We start from the raw sequence: 25501 nt of genomic DNA on the forward strand, positions 1-25501 counted from the left end.
CAATAGCAGTGGTGATAGTGGACATCCTTGTCTTGTTCCTGATCTTAGGGGGAAAGTTTCCAGTTTTTCCCCATTGAGGATGATATTAGCTATTGGTTTTTCATATATTCCCTTTATCATTTTAAGGACCTTCCCTTTCTATTCCTATCCTTTGAAATGTTTTCAACAGGAAAGGATGTTGAATTTTGTCAAATGCCTTCTCTGCATCAATCAAGATGATCATGTGATTTTTCTGCTTTGATTTGTTGATATGGTGTATTACATTAATTGATTTTCTTATGTTGAACCATCCTTGCATACCTGGGATGAATCCTACTTGGTCATGATGCATAATTCTTTTAATGTGTTGCTAGATTCGATTTGCTAGAATTTTGTTGAGGGTATTTGCATCTACATTCATTAGAGAGATTGGTCTGTAGTTTTCATTTTTTGTAATATCTTTGTCTGGCTTTGGAATGAGGGTGATGTTGACTTCATAGAATGAATTAGGTAGCTTTCCCTCCTCTTCCATTTTTCTGAAGAGTTTGAGCAGGATTGGTACTAATTCTTTCTGGAATGTTTGGTAGAATTTACATGTGAAGCCAACTGATCCTGAACATTTCTTTTGGGGGAGCTTCTTAATGACTGATTCAATTTCTCTACTTCTGATTGGTTTGTTGAGGTTGTCTATTTCTTCTAGATTCAAAGTTGTTCATGCCTTTCTAGGAAGTGGTCCATTTCATCTACATTGTTGTATTTATTAGCATAAAGTTGTTCATAGTATCCTGCCATTACTTCCTTTATTTCTGTGGGGTCAATGGTTATGTTTCTTCTTCCATTTCTGATCTTATTTATTTACATCATCTCTCCTCTTCTTTTTGTCAATCTTGCTAAGGATCTATCAATCTCATTGATTTTCTCATGGAACCAGCTTCTGGTTTTATTGATTTTCTCAATTGTTTTCATGTTCTCAATGTCATTTATTTCTGCTCTAATCTTTGTTATTTCATTCCTTTTGCTTGCTTTGGGGTTAGTTTGCAGTTCTTTCTCTAGTTCTTCCAAGTGAACAGTTAGGTCCTCGATTTTTCTCCTTTCTTCTTTTTTGATATAGGTATTTAGGGTGATAAATTTCCCTCTTAGCACTGCTTTTGCTGCATCCCATAAGTTTTGATATATTGTGTTTTCATTTTCATTTGCCTCAAGATATTTACTGATTTCTCTCATCATTTCTTCCTCAACCCACTGGTTGTTTAAGAGTGTGTTGTTGAGCCTCCACATATTTGTCAATTTTCTGGCACTCTGCCTATTATTGATTTCTAACTTCATTCCTTTATGATCTGAGAAAGTGTTTTGCGTGATTTCATTCTTTTCAAATTTATTGAGGTTTGCTTCGTGACCCAGCATATGGTCTGTCTTTGAGAATGATCCATGAGCACTTGAGAAAAAGGTGTATCCTCTGTTGTGGGGTGTAATGTTCTATAAATGTCTGTTAAGCCTGGCATATTTATTGTATTATTCAAATTCTTTGTTTCTTTATTGATTCTCCTTCTAGATGTTCTGTCCATTGATGAGAGTGGGGAATTGAAGTCTGCAACTATTATGGTAGATGTGTCTTTTTCTCTTTTCAGTGTTTTCATTGTTTGCCACATGTATTTTGGAGCATTCTGGTTCGGTGTCTAAATATTTATGATTGTTATGTCTTCATGTTGAATTGTTCCTTTTATTAGTACATAGTATCCTTCTTTGTCTCTTTTAACTGTTTTACATGTGAAGTCTAATTTGTTGGATATTAGTATAGCTACTCCTGCTCTTTTCTGATTGTTTTTTACATGAAATATCTTTTCCCAACCTTTTACTTTCAACCAATGCTTACCTTTGGGTCTGACATGTGTTTCATGTGTGCAACATATACATGGGTCCTGTTTTTTAATCCATTCTGCCAGTCTATGTCTTTTGTTTGGGGAGTTCATTCCATTAACATTTAGTGTTATTATTGTACAGGTAGTACTTTCTTCTACAATTTTGCCATTTGGATTTTATATGTCTTATCTAATTTTCCTTCTTTTTACCTCTTTTCACAGCCTTTCTTTCTACACTCTTCTCCACACCTCTCTCTTTTGTCTTTTCATATCTCTCTCTAGTTCTCCCTTTAGTATTTCTTGCAGAGCAGGTCTCTTGGTCACAAATTCTGTCAGTGATTTTTTTGTCTGAAAATGTTTTAATTTCTCCCTCATTTTTGATGGATAATGATACTGGATATAGAATTCTTGGTTGGCAGTTTTTCTCTTTTAGTAATTTAAATATATCATCACACTGTCTTCTCACCTCCATGGTTTCTGCTGAGAAATCTACACATAGTCTTATTGGGTTTCCATTGTATGTGATGGATTGCTTTTCTCTTGCTGCCTTCAAGATTCTCTCTTTCTCTTTGACCTCTGACATTCTGATTAGTAAATGCCTTGGTGTATGTCTATTTGGATCTATTCTCTTTGGGGTATGTTGCACTTCTTGGATCTATAATTTTAACTCATTTATAAGAGTTGGGAAATTTTCAGTGATAATTTCCTCCATTAGGTTTTCTCCTCCTTTTCCCTTCTCTTCTCTTTCTGGGACACCGACAACATGTATATTCGTGTGTTTCATATTGTCATTCAATTCCCTGAGTCCTTGCACAAATTTTTCCATTTTTTCCCTATAGTTTCTATTTCTTTCAGATTTCAGATGTTCTGTCCTCCAGTTCACTAATCCTATCTTCTGCCTCTCAAAATCTACCATTGTAGGTTTCCACTGTTCTTTTTTTATCTCTTCTACTGTGCCTTTCATTCCCATAAGTTCTGTGATTTGTTTTTTCAGACTTTCCATTTCTTCTTTTTGTTCATTCCTTGCCTTCTTCATATCCTCTTCAATTCATTAATTTGGTTCTGATGAGGTTTTCCATGTCTGTTCATATATTGTGAATTAATTGTTTCAGCTCCTGTATCTCATTTGAATTGTTGGTTTGTTCCTTTGACTGGGCCATATCTTCAATTTTCCTGGTGTGATTTGTTATGTTTTTGCTGGCGTGTAGACATTTAATTACCTTAATTATTTTATTCTGGAGATTGTTTTCCCTTCTTTCACCTAGGGTTTTCTTGCTGGATGAATTTGTTGTCTATCTGTTCTTTGACATTCAGTTCAGCTTTTTCTGGACCTCTAGTTTAAGTTTTGTTTAACAGAGGAGAATTTTTCAGTTCTTCTTTTCTTGTTTCTTGCCCTGCTTGTATGGTGGCTTCCCCCACACACACACTCAGGAGGGTCCACTTAGGTATTATAGACCTCAGCTGGATTTTCCCAGACCAAACTGGCCTCCTGTCAGGAGGGAAGAGTCACCTGAATTACTTTTCCCTGTGGGTGAGACCCAGCATGTTGAAAAAATTTCCTGTGTAATCTCTGAACTATGTTTTTCTTATCCTGCCCAGTATGTTGTGCTTGTCTGCCTGCAGGTCCCACCAGCATAAGATGTATGGTACCTTTAACTTTGACAGACCCTCCCTTCTGGGGGTGTGTCGGAGTCAGAGGAGAGGTTGTAGGCTGGTTTTAATGGCTTTAAATTACCAAGCCCTGGGGTCTGAATTCCTTGAGGTAGGGATTCCACCTGAGTTAGCCTTTAACCCTCCCCTGGGGCAGGCACAGGCTCCAGACAAGTCCTCAAATGAACTTGTTTCTGCCTATGCCTGGGGCAGTTGCATCCTGAGAAGTCCTACCACTATCAAAGGCAGTCAAGCCTTTGTAGAAACACAGCCACAAAAACCTCTGTTTCTTTCCTTTTTTTTCTTTTCCCATCAGCTTAAAGAGTGACCTCCACTTTGGTTCACCTGAGCTGGAGGCCTATTTTTAGTAGTCAGATTTGTTAATTAATTTCAGAATTGGGGTTTGCTTGGGCTCAGCCCCTGCTACAGGTAAAGTCTCCTTTCCCATCTGGGAAGCAGCCTGTGGGGGAGGGTCACCAGCTGCTGTGGCTTGGGGAATTCACGGTTCTGGGGAGTCTCGCAGCTGGTCCAGCTGGTCTAGACTTGGGTACACTGTGTGTCCGGTCATTGATGTGGCCCCAGGAGCTGTTCTGTACTGTTTCTGGTTATTTAGTAGTTGTTCTGGAGTTTGAACTAAAACTCACACTTTGCTAAGCCACATCTTGGCCCCCTTCTCCAGGCTGGGTGTAACCTTTTGATTTAATGGAGATGTGACTCTACCCAGTCGAGGTGGGTATTGATTATTTACTGGAGTACTTTAAAAGAGGGAACATTTTGGAGAGATCTCAGGGCTGATAGGAAGAGCCAAAAGTAAAATATTAGATATCATGATAGAAATAGTCCAGGTGCTAAGCAGGGACTCACAGAAATAGCCAGAAATTGAAGAGAAGAAATCTATGGCCCCAGCAAATGCTAAGCTAGGAGGTGAAACCCAGAGTTTTGTCCTGGAACAGCTAAGTGAATGCCCTGGGCCCTTACAGAGAAACCCCCAACTTCAGAAGGTAGAAGCAATGAAGCCAGGATCAAGGATTAGCAGGTGCAAGGCACATGCCTTCCCAGATCATTCTTCCTTGAGCCATGCTATCTTTCTCTGGATGATTTAGGACATATTTATGGGCTTAGAATTGTAAAAATTGCAGCTTATTAAATTCCTCATTAAAAACCAGTCCATTTCTGGTATATTGCATTCTGGCAGCTTAACAAAATAATACAATGACATAGAGCCAAATCTAAAAACTTACAAGGAACTGGATTGTGTGCAACCACAGAATCCAAAATTAAAATGAATTGAAATGAGTTTTCTCTTGCTGGATCTAGGAAGATATGCTATCTGTGATAATCGGTAATGACTTGGACTTTCCCTACTCTGCCTCCTTCTGGCAGACATCAACTTTCTCTGATAGAGACCTATCCAGAACACCAGCACTTCACTTCACCTGCAGCTCTCACTCTGTCTATTCCTTGTATGGCTCACCTTATTCATAGGCATTGACTAGACTGAACCCAAGGTGGAACAATTAGTCAAAACTCTCTTTTATTGTTTTAAACAGATTTGTTATATAATTCACATACCACAAAATTTACCCACTTTAATTGTCCAGTTTTATGGCATTTGGTTTAATTACAGATATGAGCAACTTTTACAACTACAATCCATTTTCAGTACCCTAAAAAGAAATTCTACCTTCCTTAGCTATCACCCACAATCCCTCTGCTCCATATCCCAACTTTATGTGAACACTTGTCAGTACAAGTGTTTAAATTAGTGTAAAAAGTGATTAAATTATTTTCCTAATTTAATCAGAATAAAAGAATATATTATATTCCATCTGACTTCTTTCATTTATCATGTCATTTTTACAGTTCACCAATGTTATAGTATGTATCAGTACTTCATTTATTTTTATCATTGAGATAATATTCCAATGCATTTATGCATATACAATATTTTAATTATTCTTTGATTTGTTGATGCACAGTTGAATCATTTCCACCTTTTAGCTATTAAGACTAATGATACTATGAATATTAATGTAAATGTTTTTGTGTGGATACAAGCGCTCATTTCTCTTAGGTGTGGAATGCTGGATGACATGTTAACTTTATGTTTAACTATTTGAAGAACTGCAGACTATTTTGTAAGTCATTGCACCATTTTAAATTCCCATCAACTGTGTATAAAGTTTCCAGTTTCTCTGCTCCCTCATTGGCACTTGCTTCTACCTGTCTTTTGTAGTATAATCATCCCAGTGGGTATGAAGTAGTATCTTATTGTGATTTTGATTTGTCTTTCTTCCCTGATGACTACTGACCTTGGGCATCTCTTCATGTGTTTTTTGGCTCCTTGTATATCTTCCTTAGAGAAATGTCTATTCACATTCTTTCAGCACTTTTAGACTGGGTTATTTGTACTTTTACTGTTGAGCTATAATGGCTCTTTTTTAATTTATTTATTAACTATAAAAATTTACAAATGAAATAAAACATTAACATATATAATCAGTAATTCACAATATCATCACTTAGTTGCATATTCATCATTTCTTAGAACATTTGTATCCATTCAGAAAAAGAAATAAAAAGACAATAGAAAAAGAAATAAAACAAAAACAGGAAAAAAAGATTATACCTACATAGCCTTTACCCTTCACCCCCATTGCTCACTAGCATTTCAAACTAAATTTATTTTAACATTTGTTTCCCTATTATTTATTTTTATTCCATATGTTCTACTCATTTGTTGACAAGGTAGATAAAAGGAGCATCAGACACAAGGTTTTCACAATCACACATTCACATTGTGAAAGCTATATCATTATTCAATCATCATCAAGAAACATGGCTACTGGAACACAGCTCTACATTTTCAGGCAGTTCCCTCCAGCCTCTCCATTACATCTTGAATAACAAGGTGATATCTACTCAGTGCATAAGAATAACCTCCAGGATAACCTCTCAACTGTGTTTGGAATCTCTCAGCCATTGACACTTTGTCTCATTTCACTCTTCCCCCTTTTTTTGAGAAGGTTTTTTCAGTCCCTTGCTGCTGAGTTTCAGCCCATATGATGGCTCTTTATATATTTTAGATAAAATTCCATTCTCAGACTAGATCAGAAGTTGCTTATAGGATTTGCAGACATTTCATCCCATTCTGTGGGTTGGAAATTCTTCATTATGAAAGCAAAATGAGATAATTAGGAAAGAAATAGAGATGAATAGAAATGAACAACCAAAATTTTGATAGAAATAACTATGTGTCACTTTTCACCAAACAGATAGCCAGACTTTGTGCTATCCAGACCTTGGCTCAACATTATGGACTATATGCCCATATATTAAGGTGCTGTTATACTCCACTCAAATATTCCAATTAGGAAGGAGAACCCTATATTGCTGGGTCACTCCATTTTTAAAAAGAAGAAGAGTGTTTGGATATTTAATTGAAATTTTCCAATTTTTAAATGTTGAAATTTAGTTTAATTGAGGTACAATATAAATAATCAAAGCACACTAATCTTTCATATACATTTACCCATGTAACTATCACTTTGATCAAGATATAGAAAATGCCTAACACACTGAGGAGTTTTCTTCGTGACCCTTCATGGTTAATCATCTGTTAGCTTTTTTAACTGCACAGACAAAATGAAATGGGTATTCAAGGAGAAGATGGGCCTTAAAGACACCAGGTTAAGTTTGTGAGCTGAGGTGTTTGATGTCAACAAGACTGTACTCCACTTATCACAGGCTCTAGGGAAAGAGGAGGAGAATCCAGGAAGCCAGTGGATAGTGTAAAGAAGGGGAAGGAGCAATGAAACCTCAGGACATGAGAGGAGGGCTTTATTAATTTTTGTAGGAAAATGAATGGAAAACAAACAGAAGAATGATGCAGAAAACCATTATACCCAGGATCTGGAGACTGGCTTTTATGAAATAAATTGGATGTAGAGTCTTTAAATAAAAACCAGGTTGTACTTGAATCAAAGACATAAAAAGAATATTCTTTCAAGTTACTTAGAGTGTGAGAGAGTTTGACTCTTGTGGAAAAGGGGTTTCAGAGGTGCTTTCATAGTGAGGTAAACCATGGGGTATTGTTCAAGAGAGAGGAGACATTTTACTGTTTTCTGAGAAAGAAGCATTGTGCAAGTCTTCTACTTATCCATTCATTTATATTACACTCTCTGAATTTGAATACCTACCACATGTTACATGAGTAAAAGGTTGTTATTTGTTGGTAGTGACCAAGATCAAAGTGACTCTGACTGATAACAGGATTAGTTAGGCATAAAGTATCCACCAGGATTAATTCCATCCTAAGAAGGTAGAACAGAGCAGCAGGCTGGTTCAGGCCTCTTTGCTTTATGCCAGCCCTGGCTACACCTACAGAAACTTGATTAGAGTAGTTAAGCATAGATTAGCCAGGGAAAAGGTTAATGAAATTCTGGAGTCCTTACCATACATTGGATTTTTTTCTTCTTCCATTTAAAAATTGCTTTCTATATCCTTAAGATTCCATTAAAATTAAATACATTTTAATTTTTGTGGATTGTCCAAATGAGACCTTCCCAAACTCATAAGAAAAGACGGCTTCCCTCTATCAATTTAGGGTCTATTTATGACCTATCTAAATAAAATAAGAGCCTTTAAAAAGCTAATGAATCTTCTTCCATCAAACTTGTCTTAGTGAAATATGCTTGTTATTCTCTTTGTGTCCATCAAATACTCAAGAAACTCATTTCCCTACTCTTGGTTCTGTGTTTGGTCATTGTAGGGGTATTACAGTATCTCTAGTTGGTGATCTTCACATGGATGCTCCTGGAAAGCCTGGATCACTTCAAGGTGGTTAACTACTCAAGGGCAAGCAGAAACTTCTCAAGACCCACCTGAATGGGTTGAGACATGTTGTCACCTAATCCAGTTTAACAACCACTCTCAATTACATCACATCTCCAGGGAGATGATCTAATTACAGTTTCAAACATACAATGCTGAATAGGGATTAGAAGAAACAGGTACCTTTACAAAATGGGATTAGGATTAAAACATGGCTCTTCTAGAGGACACACATCCTTTCAAACCAGCACATTTCACCCTCTGGACCCTAAAACAGACATGTTTTCTCCATTTACAAAATGCATTCATTTCATAACAATATCAGAAAACCTTAAACCATTCCAGCAACATTTCAAATACAAGATTAATACAAGGTTAAAATCAGTACAAAGTCTCATCAAAGTTAGTTAAAGGCATGGACAGTCCTAAAGTAAAATTTTCTCCATTTGCTCTGGACCTTTGAAAACTCATAACAAGTTATTTGCTGCCAACATACAAAGGAGGAACATGCATAGGATACATATACACATTTCCATAGGGAGGAAGGAACACAGGGGCCACTGGACCCAAGCAGTTTTGAAAACCAGCAGGGCAAAGGCCATTAGATTTCAAAGTCTGAGAATTATTTACCTTCAGTGCTTCTGAAAGTGGCAGTTCCACCCTCTCCAAAAGCCTACACAAAGGCCTGCCTCTCTCCAAATGCAACATTGGGTGTTGTGGGGTGCGGCAAAAGAGAGACCACACAAATCAAAACTGCAAGCCAATTTGGAGTATTTATTAGCCGGCCAGAGACTGCCTCAGAAACCTCCAAGAAAGAGGATTCAGAGAGCAGCACCCAGAGGTTTTCAAGGTGTGCTTATAAAGGCTAAAATTATGCTGTGGTTTTTTTTGCTGTTGCTAGCAAGCAAGCGGTTCATAGAAGCAGAAGAATGCTGTTAGCCATGGCCAAAACATATCCCATTCCCTCAGTTTCTTAGCATTGGTTATTGTTTAACTCTCGGGGACATTCTGTCCCAATGGTGTGGGGACTTTCCCTGCTTGGGCCTGATTGATTGCTCCTGCTTGGGCTTGATTAATTACTCCTGGCCCTCCGCATGGGGAGACCACCTTTTTCTTGGCTTCACCCTCTCCAAGCATTGGGGCTGCACCTCAGCTCTCTGCCATCTTTGGGGCACATGCTCAATCCCACCATGTGGTGTCAGTCAGGCTCTCCCCAAACCCCAAGGAATGTACTTCACCCTCTCCAAGGCCTGAGGCGGCATGACTCTTCCACTGCAATGAGGTGGAAGGCCCATTGTCTGCCTTTGGGGCAAATTCACCCTCTTCTCGGGCTTGGATGTGTCCACTCTCCTGGCCTGAGGCTTGTTGACTTCAGACCTCAGCCTCCATGGTTTTGTCTCTGGAGTTATTTTTCCTCCAATGTGTCCCTTCTCTGAGCCCCCCAGTCCAGACTGGCAGCAGCTCTGTTTATACAGGTCCCACAGCACTCTCGTTGACTTTCTATGCAGTACCCATGGATCATGCCCATTAGACATAAAGAGTTTCCACAAATCCTTCCTGGATAACTCCATGTCTGATCCTGACTTTCTCTGAGATGGCTGACTAGTTCCACATCTGGTCAACTCCTCATGTGGGGCACTATTCTCTGGAGTCTCCCTTTCTGGAGGCTCAGGATTTTCCAGAACTTCCATTTCTGGTTTCTTTGTATGCAAGGGTTCAGTTCTTAGCTTATCTCTCTCCTGTTGCATTTCACTATAAGCTGTGAAGAGAAACCAGGCTGCACTTTCACATTTAATTTGGAGATCTCTTCTGCTAAACATCCAAGTTCATGGCTTTTAAAATCTGCCTTCCAGCCAAAGCCACTAGTCAATTTTGCCAGATTATCTGCCATTTTAAAACAAGGATTGCTTCCCTTCCAGTTTGCAATAACACATGCCTCATTTTTGTCTAAGACCTTATCAGGGGTATCTTCAGAGTCTACATTTCTACCAACAGTCTCTTCAAAACATTGTAGGCCTTCTCTATCAAGCTTCTCATAACTCTTCCAGAATCATCCCTTTATCCATTTGAAAAGCTGTTCCAACATGTTTGGTATTTGCAAACCACAGCAGCACCCCTCTCTGGTACCAAAATCTGTTCTAGCTTGCTAGTTGCCAGAATGCAATAAACCAAAAACAGAATGGCTTTTAAAAAGTGGGCTTTAATAAGTTGTTAGTTTACAGTTCTAAGGCCAAGACAATGTCCCAGCTAAGACAAGTCTATAGAAATGTCCAATCAAAGGCATCCAGAGAAAAATACCTTGGTTCAAGAAGGCTGATGAAGTTCAAGCTTCTCTCAAGTGAGAAGGCACATGGCAAACACAGTCAGGGCTTCTCTCTCTACTGGAAGGGCACATGGTGAAAATGGCATCATATGCTGGCTTTCTCTCCTGGCTTCCTGTGTCATGAAGCTCCCTGGAAGGTGTTTTCCTTCTTCATCTCCAAAGGTCACTGGCTCATGGACTCTCTGCTTCATGGTGCTGCAGCATTCTCTGCTCTCTCCTAATCTCCCCTTCCCCAAAATGTTTCTTCTTTCATAGAAACTTCTCAAGACCCACCTGAATGGGTCGAGACATGTCATCACCTAATCCAGTTTAACAACTACTCTCGATTACATCACATCTCCAGGGAGATGATCTAATTATAGTTTCAAACATACAATGCCAAATAGGAATTAGAAGAAATGGCTGCCTTTATAAAATGGGATTAGGATTAAAACATGGCTTTTCTAGGGGACACACATCCTTTCAAACCAGCACAGTAGTAATGAATCCAGGAAAACAATATTAAGAGTAGAAGGTGGTAAGATTGGTAACCCTCCATCTTGGTTTTGCCAGGACACTGAATTTTTTAAAAAATATGTCTATTGGCTAATCTTCATGCACATAGAGTCCATACATGGTGCACAATCAATGGCTCACAGTATCATCACTAGTTGTGTATTCATCACCATGATCATTTTTGAACATTTAGAGAAAGAAATAAAGAGAAGAAAAAAATCTCATACATTCCATACTCCTTATCCCTCACTCTCATGGACCACTAGCATTTCCATGTGTCCAATTTATTTTGTCCCTTATCCCCTGTATTTTTATTTATTTTTTGTTCATTTTTTTACTCATCTGTCCATAAGCTAAAAGGATAAAGGAAGCATCACACACAAGGTTTTCACAATCACATGTTACATTGTAAAAGTTATACTATCATCTTCAAGAATCAAGGCTACTTGGAAACAGCTCAGCAGTTTCAGGTACTTTCCTCCAGTCACTCTAAACACCATAAACTATAAAAGGATATCTATATAAAGCATAAGAATAACTTCCAGGATAATCTTTCAAGTTTGTTTGGAATCTCTCAGCTACTGAAACTTTATTTTGTCTCATTTCTCTCCTCACCCTTTTTGTCAAGAAGTCTGTCTCAATCCCATGATGTCTGGTCCTGGCTCACCCAGGATCTGTCCCACATTACCCACGTGATTTACACCCCAGGGCATCGTGTCCCAAATAGGGGGAGGACAGTGAGTTGGCCTTGAGAGAGTGGCCACATCTGAACAAAAAACAGGTTCTTTCAAGGTGACACTTAGACGTAATTTTAAGTAGGCCTAGCCTCTCCTTTGCAGAAATAAGTTTCATGGGGACAATCCCCAAGATTGATGGCTGAGCCTACTGATTTAGTTGTCCCCACTGCTCGTGAGAATATGAGTAATTCTCCCAATGGACTGTTGAATAGTTCCTCCTTTCTCCCCAGTCCCCCAAGGGGACTTTGAAAATACTTCTTTATCCACTGCCCAAATTACTGTGGGATATTTTTGTATATAACTCTAACCTGGAAAAACCAGCAAAAATCTCACACTCTACTCAAGATTCTGTGTACTTATTGTGTTCAATTAACCTGACCATACACATTAATTTAAGTAATGCACCATCAAAAATAGATATATTTTGCACCAAATAAACATCTCTCCTTTTGGTCTCACACAGAAGTTGAAGTTGTAAAATATAGACAATACCATCCTTTACCCTATGTTCTGCTCTACCTTAGCCCTAGCCAGATCAACTTCCCTCATGTCTCCCATTGAGGTCTGATCCCTTTCCAACTTTTAAGCAGTTCTTGTATAGGGTGCTGTTAACTTTCATAGCTTCAGAGCTCTAACTCTGAGCCTCAGGTGTCGCATAAATACCCAAAGTTTCTGGGAATGACCAGATTATATACTAACAAATATTATATATATCTCAGAATTTAGAAAAAAAAGTTATAAGTCCTGAATCTATGAGGAAACTGTCTTTTAAATCCATTGCTCAGCTTTTCCTCTTGGGCTGCCCTCTTTCTTATTGAGCCAGTAAAAGAACCATTCATATTGGTTATTGCCTATGCTTTCATTTTAACCAGTGTCCTGAAGGGTCATCTTCCTGGTCCACTATCCCTCAATCTGGAAATAACACGAACCTCTAGTCCTATTCCCAGCCCTCAGAGGTGCACACTTCCCTCATATTTTGCATGTGTTAATTCTTTCCTCAAACCCTTGTGTTCTTATTTTTGTTGCTTTATTAGCTAGTGATTGTTCTTATTTCTACTGTTCTATGACCAAGTTTAGTTAGTTCACTCGTTTGGTTTCCTATTTTCCAGTTTCATAACACATGGATCTGCATTGAGGATTGTTTAATAGCTTGACCATTCATTATTTTAGTCATGAACATAGAGTCTGACAGCAAAAATATCGAGTTAGGCACACAATTTTCTATTTCTTTATATTCAAATTATATTCAAATTATTCTTAAACATAAGGCCTTGTGAGGATTTGGTAGCTATTTTTTTTTAAATAGAGGGGAAGCCAGAGATGAAACAAGTATCACATAAATAGACATATAATTGAAATTTGTGTTCCAAGCTTTTGTGGGAATTGTGTTTGAAAATGAATACAATTGGTGACTCTCTTTAGACATGGAGTTATGGAACTGAATTTGAATAAGAGTCAGCCAGGTACAGAATGGAAGCAAATTTTGTATTTAGTCTCTTACATGAGTACAAAAACCAAAAGCACAATAAAAGCAGCTCTGTGTGTATATGAGACAATGGTTGGTAATGAAGCTCAGAAAAATGGGTACTGGATAGATCATGTAGTGTCTTTAAGCATCATTTTTACATTGCTATCTGACCAGATATATTGGTAGCTATTCCCAGATTTAACTCCATATGGGTTGCATCATTTAGGATTAGTAAGGAGTGAGAGAACCCATTTCTCTATACATGCACCTTATTTTATTCCCCAATCTTAGCCAATTTAATAGGTGAAATATGTCCTATTAGTACATTTTAATTTATGTTTCTCTTTCATTGAATAAGCTTGAATATCTTTCCACATATATAAGGGTCATTTCTAATTTACTTTTTTTAAACTGACCATTTTATTTCCTTTCTCTACTTTTTCTATTGGTTATTGAACTTTTATCCTTTTGATTTCTAAGGAATCTTTATATATTAGTGATACAAACTTTTGTCTTCTATAAGCTACAAATATATTTTTCCAGTTTATTGTTTATTTAATATTGCTTATGTATTTTAGATATATAGAATACCCTCCATATGTTCTTAAACTCTGAGGCTTGGGATTTTATTTTATGCTTTATTTTTACAACCTAAGTCTACTCCCTTGTGACCTCCTCATTTGTTCACTGCACAAACTTCCTTCTCTAATCTTTCCCCCAAAAAGACAATGGATTCTTCTGTTTCTAATTATCCTTGACCTTTACTTAACACAGCTTTTCTCATGATTATGCCATTAACAGGAAGAGCAGACTCACGACCAATGCACCATTGGAGATGCCTAGGCCATTTGACAATAGCAGGATCTTCCGTGAGGTCAAACTCCAGCTGTGTTCTTACTTTGTATATAATGGGTTGTAAAAACAGAGAGCTACTACAATCTAACCTTTCTTCTCTTTTTTGTTTTTTCATATTTCATGATACCTTAGAAACGGTCCCTGAATTTACTAACCTATAACACTGTACTGCTATAAATGGATCATAGAAAATTTATAAATATGGAACATATCTTTATAAATCTAACAAACACATTAGACTTTCATATTATGGAGCATACTGTACTAGTTTCCTGTTGTAGCCATAGTATAATTTGCATAAATGTAATGATTTAAACAGTACAAATTTATTATCTTGCAGTTCTGAAGAGTGAGGTGTCACTGGGCTAAATTCAAGGTTTCAAGAGATCCTAGGAAATCTGTTGTTCCCTGTCATTTCAGCTTCTGGATGATTCTCACTTTCCTGGGCTTGTGGTCCTCTTTAATTTTCAAGGCCAGCAATCACATCATTTCAACCTCTGCTTCAGTTTCCACATCTCCTTCTCTGACTCTTTGCACAACCCTTCTCTTTCAGGGCCACTGCAGTAGTATTAAAACTATCTGTATAAACCAAGACAATGTCCCTATCTCCAGTTCCTTGATCATATCTGTAAAGCCTCTTTTGAAACAGAAGTTAGCATATTTACAGTTTCCAGGTATTGGTATATGGGCATCTTTGGGAGGCCATAATTTGCTTATGCCCTTCTCCATGAAAAAACACTTCCCTGCTGATTAATAGTACTGAAAACATGACACTGACATCGTATCTGTTTCAGGAACAGACATATGCTTTCTTGTGCAATATTTATTTCATTATGCTAACAGCCTTTTAAAGAGGGCTATGAGATTATCAAATTTCAAAAGGTTTACTTGGGAGATACACAATTGGATGTTGGATCCAGGAAAACAGAAAATAATTTACATCCCTATAGTAGTTTTCTTAAAATTTCATAGTCCATTCAAGTAACTGTTTGATTAAACCACTATAGTGAATATCACACATGCAAAAATACTCCATGCAGTACACTCTGGCATATAGACTTTTAAAATGATAAGTTTAAATTATTGACATATCAGTAACACCTATAATTTTTATTTCATTGAATTTCTCATCAGGTATTTCTATTTAAAGCTCTTGTTTGTATTTTTTTTCCTCTCCATCTCCTCTAAGAGGAAGGGTTGTTATTTTACACAAAACAAAGCAATTCTTTGACAATATTTAGTGCATATGTCTTCCTGATAATCAACAAGTTGAAAATTTTAATAACTTCAAATGAAACATATGAGTGTTTAGGTAAGCAACTTGAATAAACCTGATGAAAGTAATTACTAAAATATCCATTTGTGTCCCTATTTCCTTTTCTGTACTTTTAACTTCACAAGTCTGGCTCTGGCCTTCTCACATTTTGCAAACACTAACATTCTTACATGATTTTATACTTTGCTTGTTCTCAATATCTATTCGTTTCCTTTTGCAGTGCATTTCAAAGGACTTGCTTCTTGTTCAGGTCTATCTTTTTATTCTGATTTCTTACCATCTGAACCTGCAATAAGGATATAGAATAAGCAGATGCAGCCATTTCTGCTCAATCTCTGGATGTGTCTATTAAAGTCTAGATGAATGTATGATACTTATGATGCTGCTATTAATATAATGTTTAGTATTTGATTATTTCAATATACTTTTAATAGAGGTAAACATATATTTCAAGGAAGATTTTATATATAACTCTTTACATAAGCCTAAGTACTATGAAAATCTAAGTGCAGCAAATGAGATCATTTTCAATGAACAAATTCCACTTCTCCTGATGTCAATCATGTAAATATTTCCCTTGTTCTTAGAATAAAGTTTATATGCTTAAAATGAACTAGGAAATCTGCATGTCTGGCCCCTGCCTAACTTTCTCGCATATCCCTCCCATTAGGGTGCACACACTGCCTCCATTAGCGCCCCTGCCAAGCTCAGACGTTGCTCAGAGACATTGCTCAGGATTCCCTTGTGCTTGTAATATTCTTTTCTGTCTCTGTCCACTTCCCCTGCATAGTCCAGAATCCCAACTGTCTAATCAACTCCTGATTTCCTCTTGGTATCTTTTCTAATTTTCCTATCACCTATCATGGAAGCTACTTACTTAGTTGCTGTCAAGATTGGATTAGTAATATCCATCTATTCTCTCATGCATCCTGAATTTCACCTGGCAGAACAACTGCTCTCAAGTTTAGCTTTGCAACTAGACATATAAGGATATATTCAGGTTCTACTGTCTTCACTTTTATACCTTCACAGAACCCAAACTTTAAGGATACTAAGGCATACATACTGAATGAATGAACCTATCCATGCCAAGTGAAATGAACATGTAAGACCATGATTTTTACACATTCAAAAATTAAGTGAACAGAAATATTGATATCTATCATGCATCAAGCCATTTGCAAAGGAAACATTTCCTTTAGAGAATGAGAGTTAAATTCATAACATCATTTCATAGTTGAGTAAATTAAGGTGCAATAGTATTAGTGAATATAAATTTGATCAGGTTAAAGGGGACTCAAAATGAGAGTGACTAAAAATCTGAACTCATCTTCCATGTTAGTACCTTAATTTTTATTTATTTTATTTTTTTAGAGATAAAAACATTTTATTTACATCCCATTTCATTCATTTATTACATCATGAAATCTACACAAATTTTATGTGGAATCATTTTTTTTCATTTTCATTGGAATCTTTTATGTTTTTAATTTAATTTTTATTTTCTTAATTGGCAAGCCAAAACAACATACAAACACGAACATTCTTAACATACAAACATTCCATACATGGTGTACAATCAATGGATCACAATATCATTGCATAGTAGTATGTTCATCTATATGAAATAATTTTAAAGTCACTTAAATTTTAAGATAACCAAAGTCATTGTTTCTCTCACGTACCGATGTTTTCCTCTTTAAAGATAACAGTATGACGGCAATTCATAGGACCACCAGACACAAATTCACTTCTTGGGGTTGCAAATATTACTCCAAAAGCCAAAAATGCTGCTTCATGGAAGTATATGGGTAGAAGACCCCAATAAAGTCATCATTGTCTTTTTGTGGAGAACTGGTATTATCTTTACTTTTACTCCAAAATAAATATTATACTTACTGAAAATTTATTAAAATTCTGAATATGAGTTCATGCTGGGTCTCTCCCTCCATTTCTTTTCCTCCAAACTTGGTAATTGCCTTCAAATTTACTGCTTTATAAATTTACAAATGACTTAATATATTTCCCAAATGTAAGTTTTCTTATGGGCATTAAGAAAATATTTGAAAGTAATGCTTAAAAGGCTACTCCTAATCAACTCTGATGAATTAGAGAATTCAGAAAACAGCAAGAGTATTTTATAATTATTCTCAAATGTGCCCTCAAACTTTAAAAATTGATTTTATTGTACACTATTCAGAGTGGTTGGAAGTCTCAAATCTCATTCATACATGAGTAAAACATGCCCCACCCCGCAAAATAAGTCCACTTCATTCTCCGACTTTCAATATAAATTGGAATTATTTGGATTTAAAGACATTTTCAGTTTAGCTAACTTAATCTTTGCAAAATCTCAGGAACATGTTAGTGCTTTTACTAAGTAAATGTATTCACTTAAATTTTTCTTAGAGGAGAGAGGAGTATAAAAATTAGATTAAGATGTTACCTAAAAATGACTTAATCTGAGAGCTACATGCTTGCTACTTCTACCACCCCCATCATTTCATAAAATGATTATTCCAATAATTATTCTTTTCTATTATTTACCTACCAATATTGCATTGGGCAGGACATACAATGTTATGTTTGGTAGATTTGGTGTTGAGCATTTTTGTCTCACTCTTGATCACTCAACCCAGAAATACTTTCAATACTGCACCAAAATGTTTGAAGTTTGCTCTAGTTTTCAGTAAGTATCACTAATGGGATTAAGATGGTTCCTTCTTATTCCTAATTTAATAGGTATTGTTTGTTTTATAATCATGAAAGTGTGTTTCATTTTATTAAATATTTACCAACAATTATTGTGATGATTACTATTCCTTTTCTGTGGGATCAGGCACTGGAAATACATAAGATAGAACAAATATTGCCATGGCCTATCCTCTTTATATAATATAGCTTGATTTAGAATGTATTTGTTTTTAGGATATGTGAGTTTATATTCCAAAAATAAGTGGGCTATAAATTTCCTTCCTCTAATGACCTTACATATTTTGTTACCAATGTCAAGTTCTTCTTATAATATGCATTGGGAAAATTTTCCACTTTTTCCTTTTCTCTGGCTGAGTTTGAGTAAATGAGTATTATTTCTCTCTTGAAAGTTTGTTGTAATAAAGCAGTGAAGCCACTGGTCACAATAAAAATTTAAAAGAATGTTTTCAACTAGGGATTCAGTATCCTTAGTAGATATGAAAATTTTCAGATTTTTCCAATATTCTTGGGACAGTTTGGCAATGTTTATTTTTCTGGGAACTTGTGAAATTCATTGAAATTTTCAGCTATATTGACAATAAGTTTAACAGTATCATTGCATATTTGTGCATTCATCACCCCTATCAATTTTAAACTATTACCATTACTCCAAAAAGAAAAATAAAAGATGAAAATATAAAATAAAACCCAAAATATATTACTGCTGTTTTTTCTCCCTATGGTTGACCTCAGTAGAGATCCAGTTTCTTCACATCCTCCTCAACAGTGCAGTTTCCTGTGTGTTTAATAGTGGCCATACTAGGGGTTGCAAAATATCTCATTAGGTAGTGAAGATGAGCATCTTTTTATATGCTTTTATGCCTTTTCTGTTTCCTTTTTTGAAAAAAGTCTGTTTATATATCTTGTCCATTTTGGGGGGTAGTTTGTGTGTCTTTTTATTGTTGAGTGTAGGTTTTCTTTATTTATATTCTGTATATCAAACCCTTAGTACATATGTGGTTTCCAAATACTTTCTCCCATTTTGTTAGCTGTCTTTTCCCTCTTTGGACAAAGGCTTTTGATGCACTGAAAAATTGAATTTTGAAGAGGTCCCACATATTTATTTTTGTTTCATTGTTTGTGCTTTGGGTATAATATCTAAGAAGCTAACTCCTACAGTAGGTCTTGAAGAAGTTTCCTTATATCATCTTCTAACAGTTTTATGTAACTAATTTTTATATTTTGGTCTCTGATCCATTTTGAGCTATTTTTGTATAGGGTGTAAAATAGGAGTTCTCTTTCATTTCCTTGGATATGGATATCCATTTCTCCTTATGCAATTTTTTGAAGACACTGTAATGTTCCATTTGAATGGATTTGGGAGCCTTGACAAAAATCAATTGACTAAATATATGAGGGTCTTTTATTGAAACCTCAGTTTGATTCCTTTGATCAACATGCCTATCTTTATGCTAGTGACATGATGTTTTGACCACTGTGGGTTTATAATCCCCTTTAAATCCATGAAGCATGAGTCATCTAACTTCATTCTTCTTTATGAAGGTGTTTTTGGCTATTTGAAGTCCCTTTCCCTTCTGAATAAATTTCATAACAAACCTTTTCATTTATGCAAAGCAAGTTGTTGGAATTTTCATTATTATTGTATTGAATATTTTGATCAATTTGAGTAGAATTGACATCATAAGGATATTTAGCCCTACAGCCCAGGAACATAGACTGTCTATTTATTTAGATCTTCTTTTATTTCTTTTAGCGATGTTCTGTGGTTCTCTGTGTATCAGGCCTTTTGCATCCTTAAGTTTATCCTTAGATATTTGATTTCTTGTTTTTGGCATGTGCAGGCTCCAGGAATCAAACCTGGGTCTCTGGCATGGCAGGTAAGAGCTCTGCCACTAGGCCACCATTGCAACACCTGAAATTTGATTTTTTTAATTGCTGTTATGATTGGAATTGTTTTTCTTGATTACCTCATCAGATAGTGCAATACATGATGTTTAGAAACCTTACTGATTTTTTATTTTATACATTGGATGGATGTACATGTTTTATTGTATATATTGGATCCCTCTACTTTGCTGAACTCCTTTAATAGTTCAAAAATTTTTACTGTAGATTTTTCAGGACTTTCAAATACAGCATCCTGTTATCTACAGATAATGAAAGTTTTATTTCATCCTTTCCATTTTGGATGGCTTTTAATTCTTTTTCTTGCCTAACTTCTTTAGCTAAAAATTCCAGCCCAGTGAAGAATAATAGTGGTGAGTATGGGCATCTTTACTTGTTCCCAATCTTAAAGGGAAAGCTTTCTGTCTCATACTATTGATTATAATGTTAGCTGTGTACTTTTCACATATACTCATTGTCAGGATGAGAAATTTTCCTTTTACACAACCATTTGAAGTATTTTTTTCAAAAGAGGATAATGAGTTTTGTTGAAACCCTTTTCAGCATAAATCAAATGTTCTTTTCCCTTTTAATTCATTAATGCATCTATTACGTTAAATGATTTTCTTGTGTTAAACCACTTTTGCATAACTGGGATAAACCCACTTGGTCACAGTGTATTATTCTTTCAATGTAATGATATATTTGATTTGAAAGTAATTTATTGAGGATTTTTTTATCTATGTTCATTAGAGACATTGGTCTGTAATTTTCTTTCTTTGTAGAATGTTTACCACACTTTGATATTAGGATGATTTTTACTTCATAGAATAAGTTAGATAGTGTTCCATCATCATCTTTTTGGAAGAGTTTGAGGAGAAACAGTGTCAATTTTTCTTGGAACACTTGGTAACATTCTTATTTGAACCTACTTGGTGCTGCAATTTTCTTTGGAGGTTTTGAAGAATGATTTATCTCTTTATGAGTGATTGGTTTGTTGACATCTTCTATTTCTTCTCCATTCTATGAAGGTTATCCACTGCACCTAAGTTGCCTAGTTTGTTTCATACAGTTATTCATTTTATTCTGTAATGAATTTTTGTTATCCTTTATGTTCTGTAGTATTGCACATCCACTCATTTCTGATTTTATTTATTTACATCTACTCTATTTCTCTGTCAGTTTACCTAAGGGTTTATTGATCTCAGAAAACTGACTTTTGGTTTTATTCATTCTTTCTATTTTTCTGCTCTCTGGGGACATTATTATCTTGATCAAATTAATTTGAAAGTTGGTTTCCCTTTCTGAGATTTTGTTGTTGATTGTGTTTTTGTTGAAGGTCTCCTTTCATGTTTGGTTTCTCAATATTTCCCAGACAAACCAGGACCGTTGTCTCACTCAAGGTGGGCTTACCCATTCCAAAGTGTCTTAGAGAGAGGATGATCAAATATATTTTCCCAGACTTCCCAGCAGATGACAGATTTTGGTAACCTCTCCTCAAACTCTCACCACTCCTAGATGTTAGCAGCCTGCCCAGCCATACATGAAGCTGTGGCCTTGGGGGTGGTTGATGGGCACTGGGGGCCATAATGGATGGATACCACAGCTTCTCTGTTTGTGAAAATAGTGGAGCCATGAATGCCCTGGTCTTCTGCAAGGAAAAGCTCAAGGTTATGGCACCCAAAGGATTGCCATTTCCAGATAATAGTTGGGTCAGGACTGTTACAAGTCCTTTTCATTTCCCAAGTGGCTTTCTATCTCTTGCAGACCCACTGCAGCTTGCCAGGTTCAAAACAGGTGTGTTTGGGTTTCTCAGCCTCAAAGGTGGGAGAACATAACTAAAGTAGAGATGAGACTCTTGCTGAAATTTGCCCATTGTATGAATAGTATGCTGCTAGCTCTGGAGCCCCTGCTTGGAAAGGCTCTAGGCTGTAGGAACTTCAGCTTTTTAAATTTTAAATATACATTGTGAATAATAAACAAATATATATATACCTTAGGGTTCTATGGTTTTCTCTAGCATCAGCTTTAGTTCAATCCCATATGAATTCACATGTAGCATTTTCTATTTCAGAGCATTTCATTATTCCTATTAAATTATCTACATTAAACTATGGACTGTTTACAATTTTATTTCTTAATCACCAAACATTTCAAAATGGAAGTTGGTTGGTACAGTGTTCTTTACGTGTGCACATGGAAAATATACCCTTAACTTACCTTAGACATTGGGCACAATGTGTACATGAATCATTTTTACAAATTGAATAAATGGCAGGTTATATCATCAATGTTAACTCATTTAAAAATACAAAGTGGCAGTAAAGTTATGTGAAAATAACCTGCATATTAATTATTAAAAAATAGAAAATTCCCATTCTTTATAATAAAATGTATACAAATAATTTCAAGATATTTAAAGGTATGAATAAAATCCTAAGTATTGATTTTATACTCCTTTCCTACATTATGACCCAGACCCCATCTATGACATTTTCTGTGATCTTGTGACATTGAACCTTGTTTTTCTTTTCTCTGAATCTCTGAATATTGTGCACAGTGGTGATTTGAGTCTTTTTGCTATTTCTCATAACTCTGTCAAAATTTATTCACCCTTCATTTATATTACATAATACTAATGTCACTGCCTCTATGAAGAATTACATGAGCCCCATCCTTACAATGTACATGCTCTTCCTTAGGTCCTTTTATTGCAGCCTTTAAGAATGAACATGAAAAGTCTCTGTGTTTTGTCTCCCTTACTTAGCTGTAAACTAGAGGAGCAAAGAAACTAAAACCTACCCACTGAGAGCATGCTATATCATCATCATCTTGTACGCCATAGAAATCCTCACTTCATAAACAATAACAATTTTCCTGAGTATTTTTCTGTGTCAAGAGCAGTGTTAAGCATGGGGAAATTGAAGATGGTTAGGACATATGCCTTTAATTTATTTTAAATACCTTTTCATGCAAGATGAAAATCAGGTACTTATGATGTTGTGTGTTAGGGATTTATATCACTGTACTGCAGTATAAAAAAGTTTTCTGGAGATGATTTGCCTGCAATAATCTAAAGCAATAAGTGAAAGAAGCTAATTCAGTGCAGCAAAAGAGTATAATTTCAATGGGAAATTTTATTAATTACAAATATTAACATACTGAATGAAGAAGAGTTTTCACTCTGCAGTTATACTCCAGATGCTTGCCAATACATTCTGTGAGTGGGAGTTATAAAAGATAGGTTGAGGCTTTCTCTGTGAGCATACACTTACCTGTCTCATTGAATATCTCCTCCTCTGGGCAGGGTGTGCAAAGAAAGCAATAGACAGGTTTCCTCTCCTGAAAAGTTTTCCTGAATCCAGGAATAGACTTCTTACTGCATAAAGGAAAATCAGGTATGTGTTAATAGCTGTGACTTTAACAGAAATTCTAAAAATTAGACTGTTTGGGGTATTGGACCATTACCAAATTTAAATTTTATATATCTAAATCAACTTAATTGATAGGATCTTAAGTTTATTGTGTGATGTGAAATATATACTAATTTAGCAATACATATTTGAAGAAATGTGTTCTTTTTCTCTTAATTGGACAGTGGGTAAGAAAATAGTTAAGGTTTAAAAGTGAGTTGTTAAATGCATTGACCTTTATTCATAACTCAATTTCTCCCAGATACAAGCATCTTGTTTTGATGACCTTTCTACCCAAGATTAGATTTGCCTGAAATAAGTACAAAATGTGGCCATTTACTGAGCTGTTGGGAGGCATAAAACACTCATGGTGAGATTTTAGTTATTTATGTGTAATTCAAAGCATGGTGATTTAATCCTATACACCACTGAAAATCATCTTGCCTACTCTATCAAATCCTCAAATATAGACCATTGTTGATTACATGGTTCATATGAGGCAAATTATCTTACTTTCAGTTTGAATCCCAAACCTTCAGAATATTCAAAAGGTGAAGATGTCATAAGCAGCATCCAATTTTCCTTTTCTGATCTGAACTCACTGGTTCCACAACAGGATTGTTAAATTGGATATTCCCCAGAAATGAGTGCATCTAAAAGAAGTGTATTATTCTGTGAAAAAGTGTTCCCAGTATTAAGGATGGATGAAAACCCAAATAAGGAAGAACTCCTCATCCTCTAATCCCTTCTTTACAACACAAATTTCTTATTAGCATCCAATGAGGTGAAAACAAATGAAAGCATATGAAAGACTAAAATATCATAGCACTTATAAAATATCAGTCATATCCAGGAGAAAATTCCAAAGACAAAGGGATCTAAACAATTTGAGGGTATGAAGTGCAGACAAATCATAAGGGAAGAAGCAAATCTAAGCACACTAATCTCAATCCCCCAAGAGCATCATCTTGCAAAACAAAGTTTGTCAGTACCTGAAATGGTTGCAGAATTAAGTGAGATACTTTATTCAAAGTATTCACTTCAGTATCTAGCTTTTATAGTCACTTTAACAAGTACATATCTCTCTTATGTCATTTAAGAGCTTCATAGAAGAAGTCAAGATATTTCCTATTGAAAACATTATGTGGGCATGATGTTGAGGTCTGTAATAACACAAAGCATTGACCTTTAATCATAACTCAATTTCTCCCAGGTACAAGCATCTTGTTTTGATGACCTTTCTACCTAAGACTAGATTTGCCTGAAACAAGTACAAAAACTCATGTGGTTTTGGAGAAAGAACTCTAAGCTACTTGGCTTGATTATAAATGGAACCCCAAGAATGCCACATTTATGACACTTCCAGAAATATGTGGGCTTACAAATGGAAGAGACATTACTCACCATGGGTCAAAACCCAGCCCATATCCATTTACCAATGACTGCATTTCATTAAGTATCTGAGCCACAGCATAAACTGCATTATAAACATTTAACTTCCTTCAGTTATGACTTTGTCAAACTCCCACCAAGACAATCAATTTAATGAGGCATGGGGTGGGCAGTTCTCCTGTATTATATAGCCAGATTTAGTATCCAAGCAATCAAAATATATGAGCCAAAATTTATTGAAGTAAAAGTACTCAGAATAAATGGTAGGGTTAGCTCTCTGGAGAAATGTATTGAATCCAGGTATCACAAAATGGTGATGTGAAAAAAATGAGAGTCCTGTGGAATGAATCAAGTAATGAAGAGGATGGAGCAGAGGAAACAGCAGTGAGGTGAGCAGGACATAGCTGAGAGTACTAGTTGGACTTGACTGTGGTCATGTCTTGGTGCTCCACAAAGACACCAAGAACAATAGCAGTGAGGAAACAGTAGTAAATAGCTATACAGACCAGAGCCACCCCCATAAGATCTTCATAAACCAGGAAAGTTACAGCATTTTGGAGACAGTGAGTTTTCTCATTTTTTGTACACTGATGATTAGGACACTTCACACACTGATCCATAT

General features: G+C 35.9%; 2 long non-coding RNA genes across 2 annotated transcripts in view; one reads left to right on the forward strand and one right to left on the reverse strand.

Moving 5' to 3' along the window:
- The window catches only part of LOC143673843 (uncharacterized), a 141910-nt gene extending 124667 nt beyond the window's left edge, over positions 1 to 17243 (forward strand). The window contains exon 5 of the long non-coding RNA XR_013170697.1: positions 17181 to 17243. This is a non-coding gene — a long non-coding RNA (uncharacterized LOC143673843). The remainder of the gene's footprint in view (positions 1 to 17180) is intronic.
- LOC143673844 (uncharacterized) overlaps positions 1 to 25501 on the reverse strand; it is a 113520-nt gene that overhangs the window by 65899 nt on the left and 22120 nt on the right. Inside the window, exon 2 of the long non-coding RNA XR_013170698.1 lies at positions 23350 to 23453. This is a non-coding gene — a long non-coding RNA (uncharacterized LOC143673844). The remainder of the gene's footprint in view (positions 1 to 23349; positions 23454 to 25501) is intronic.

The sequence above is a fragment of the Tamandua tetradactyla genome, chromosome 2 (assembly GCF_023851605.1).
Source record: "Tamandua tetradactyla isolate mTamTet1 chromosome 2, mTamTet1.pri, whole genome shotgun sequence".
Taxonomy (NCBI): domain Eukaryota; kingdom Metazoa; phylum Chordata; class Mammalia; order Pilosa; family Myrmecophagidae; genus Tamandua; species Tamandua tetradactyla.